The sequence below is a fragment of the Primulina huaijiensis genome, chromosome 10 (genome assembly GCF_012295235.1).
Source record: "Primulina huaijiensis isolate GDHJ02 chromosome 10, ASM1229523v2, whole genome shotgun sequence".
NCBI lineage: Eukaryota > Viridiplantae > Streptophyta > Magnoliopsida > Lamiales > Gesneriaceae > Primulina > Primulina huaijiensis.
The window spans coordinates 14,360,862-14,365,019 of record NC_133315.1 but is presented as its reverse complement, the minus strand read 5'-3'; positions in this window follow the sequence as shown (position 1 = coordinate 14,365,019).

Genomic DNA, 4,158 nt, shown 5'->3' with positions numbered 1-4,158 from the left:
CATACCTGATAGTGGTACAACACACACTATTCTCTGAGATAAAAGATATTTCTTGGAACTAAAATTAACAAAAACAATGGTGAATACAATATCAGGTCCTGTAGACTTGATTAAAGGTTGTGGTAAAGCACAATTTTTGTTACCTAATGGTACAAAATTTTTTATCAATGATGCTTTGTATTCTTCACAATCGAAAAGAAATTTGTTGAGTTTTAATGATATATATTCCCATGGGTATGATACTCAAATAATAAATGAAGGGAATGCGAAATATATGTGTCTTATCACATATAAATCAGGAAAGAAATATGTGATTGAAAAACTACCAATGCTCCATACTGGATTGCATTATACACTTATAAGTCCCATTGAATCAAACATGGTAGTTGATAATTCTTCAATATTAACTAATTGGCATGATCGATTAGGACATCCTGGTTCAACAATGATGCGAAGAATTATAGAAAATACACATGGTCATCCGTTGAAAGACCAGAAGATCTTTCAGAATAATAAGTTTCAATGTAAAGCATGTTCTCTTGGAAAACTTATTATAAGACCATCACCAGCCAAAATCCAAACTGAATCACCAATGTTTCTTGAACGTATTCAGGGTGATATTTGTGGACCAATCCATCCACCATGTGGACCATTCAGATACTTTATGGTATTGATTGATGCCTCCAGCAGATGGTCACATGTATGTTTATTGTCAACTCGAAATGTTGCATTTGTAAGATTACTTGCTCAAATAATAAAATTGAGGAATCAATTTCCCGATTATACAATCAAGAAAATTAGATTTGATAATGCTGGTGAATTTACTTTCCAGACTTTTAATGATTATTGTATGTCTATGAGAATCATTGTTGAGCATCATGTTGCTCATGTACATACACAGAATGGATTGGCTGAATAATTGATTAAACGTCTGCAAATGATTGATAAACCAATGATTATGAAAACAAAGCTTCCTATTTCTATATGGGGACATACAATTTTACATGCCGCTGCATTAATTCGCATCAGACCAAGTGCATATCATAAATACTCCACATTGCACCATGCATTTGGTAAAGAACCAGACATTTCTCATCTGAGAATTTTTGGATGTATGGTGTATGTGCCTATTGCACCACCTCAACGAAAGAAAATGAGACCTCAAAGAAAGATTGGATTTTATATTGGTTATGATAGTCCATCAATCATTCGATATCTTGAACCTCAGACAGGCGATGTGTTCACAACACGTTTTGCTGATTGTCATTTTAATGAGGAAATCTTCCCAATATTAGGAGGAGACAAGAAACATACCGAAAAGAAAATTACATGGTATGTATCATCATTGTTACATCTGGATCCAAGAACACAACAATGTGAAAAAGATGTACAGCAAATTGTGCACTTGCAAAGAATAGCAAATCGAATATNTCACATGTGAATACGTCGCATGTCTAATTTTTTTGATACAACTAAGTTAATCAAGAATTGAGTAGTTTCATCCATCACATGTGAATACGTTTTTTTGTAGTCGATTATATGTCTCTGAGAGAAACCTTTGGCTACAAGTCTGGCTTTGTATCTTACAAATTTTCCATTTTTATTTATTTTTCCTACAAACACCTATTTATATCCTACATGGATAACATCTTTAAGTTTTCAAACTACGGGTCCAAACACTTTATGTTTCTCTAAAGAATCTAATTCGGTATGTATATTCTCCTTCCATTTTTTCCAATCATGCCATATTGTGGTTCAGGATCTTCATTACCTTGCATGATATCAAGGGCCACATTAAGGGCGAAAACATCGTCAATTGTTGTATTACTTCGATCTCATATTTTATGAGACATCGAATAATTTGTTGAAATCTCGATATTTTCATGTGATTGTGATTCTTCAGGAACCACATTATCCATATTTGATTCATTTATTTCTTTTATTCTATCATGTAAAATTGGGAGATTTAAATTCTTCTCTCTTGCACCTTTCTTTTCTGAGGTACGATATCCTTCTAACAAATTGGTCGATCATGATTTTGGCATATTTAAAATTCATTTGCAGGTAGAGTAATACATGGTCCTGTAGGGATATCAATTTTTAATGGAGTAATCTATATTTTTATGTGTGATTTTATCACATTTTTTGTATTAACAAAAGCATCAGGGAATGGATTTGCAATTTTTTGTAAGTGAATTATTATTTCAACTTCTTGCTCATATTGATTATTTTGGGGATCATAATGAGATAATATTTTCTCATCCCAACAAATTTTTCGTTGTTCTTTAAGATACAAATTTGCTCCCCCTAGTCTTGAAAATTTTGTTTCATCAAAGTGGCAATATGCAAATATTGCAGTAAATAAATCACTCGTTAAAGGCTATAAATATCTAATAATTGATGGCAAATCATATCTCACATAAATTCAAGTCTACTTTGTGGAAGTTTTGGTCCTTTGTGTAGGTGGGATGGGTACTTGTACTGCACAACCAAATATTCGAAAGTGGGAAACTTCAGGTTCTCTACTATATACTAGTTGCAAATGTGAGTATTGGTGATAGTTGGTCTTACACAAATCAATGATACAACACGTATTATGGCATGACCCCAAGCATAAGATGGTAGTTTTATTTTCATGAGTAGTGGTCTAACAATTAATTGCAACTGTTTAATAAATGCTTCGGCAAGTCCATTTTGTGTATGGACATAGGCAACTGAATTCTCTTCTGAAATCCCGATTGACATATAATAGTCATCAAATGCTTGTAATTTGAATTTAACAACATTATCAATACAAATTGCCTTGATTGAGTAATCCGGAAATTGAGCTTGTAATTTAATAATTTGCCCTAGTAGTCTAGCAAAAGCTATATTTCGATATGAAAACAAACTAAGATGTGACCACATGGTTGATGCATCAATCAACACTATGAATGTCGAAATGGTCCACATGATGTGTCATGTGTGTACAGGCTCACAAATATCTTCATGTCTTATATTCAAGAAAGTTAAAATTTCAACATCAACTTTAGTAGGTGAAGGTTTTATAATTAGCTTTCCATGCGAACAAGACACACATTAAAAATCATTATGCAAAAATATCTTTTGGTTCTTTAAATAATTTCCACGTGAATTATTTATTATTCTTCGCATCATTGATGTCCCAGGATGACCAAGTCAATCGTGCCATTATAATTAACTTTTATTGTCGACAATCTTTTGATTTGTGACACTGTTTGCCTCCATTACTTTTATTATTGTGTAATACATCATAGAAGGAAAATTTTCCTTTATTTTCTTCTGGTAAGATATAATTGAAGTAATGCAAATGTGTTCAACGTTGTTCTCATTTAATATTTCAACATGATATCCATTTCGGAATATATCTTTTAAGCTAAGCAAATTTATACTAGATTTGCTAGCATGTAGTGCATTTTCAATATATACAATGATATCATTTGGTAAAATTATTTTGTTTTTCCATTGCCTTCAATAATTTTTGATGTACATGATATTGCTATAATATTATTTTCATCTAACGTTAAATTTAAAAAATGCCTTTCGCTATGAAAGATGTTATGTTTTTTACAACTATCAGTTAGACATTCATCTTGATATTTCATCATTAATCTAAAAAAATAGATGCATAATTTAATAATTCATAACTCTAGGATGATTAAATTCAAGGTTATTAAATAAAACACTATATTAAATAAAGCTCAAAAGTAATAATTTCGAATATAATTGAAAAAAGATTGAACTTTGAAAAGACACTAAATAAAACAGCTATTATTCCATGCTTTCTTGAAAAACATAAAAAACAACTTAAAATGTAAACTGAACTTTGAGAGAAAAAAAAAACTAGAATCAACATTAAGTTATTTCATTTTTCCTATCACTCCACCACCAATCAAGTGATTGATATTTTCATCTGGATTAGTAAAGAAATCAGAGACATCCAAGTGAGTTATGTCGACAAACATCATCATCAACAAAATTTGCCTCTATTTTCCCTTTTTTTTATCGAATTTTGGTAGAGATCCATAAAATGCTTTGACATGCAACAGGTACGAGACCAAGGCCCCTCCATTCCACATTTGAAACATTTATCTTCATATTCTTTTGAGCTTTTCTCTTTTGCTTCTTCATTGTTAGATT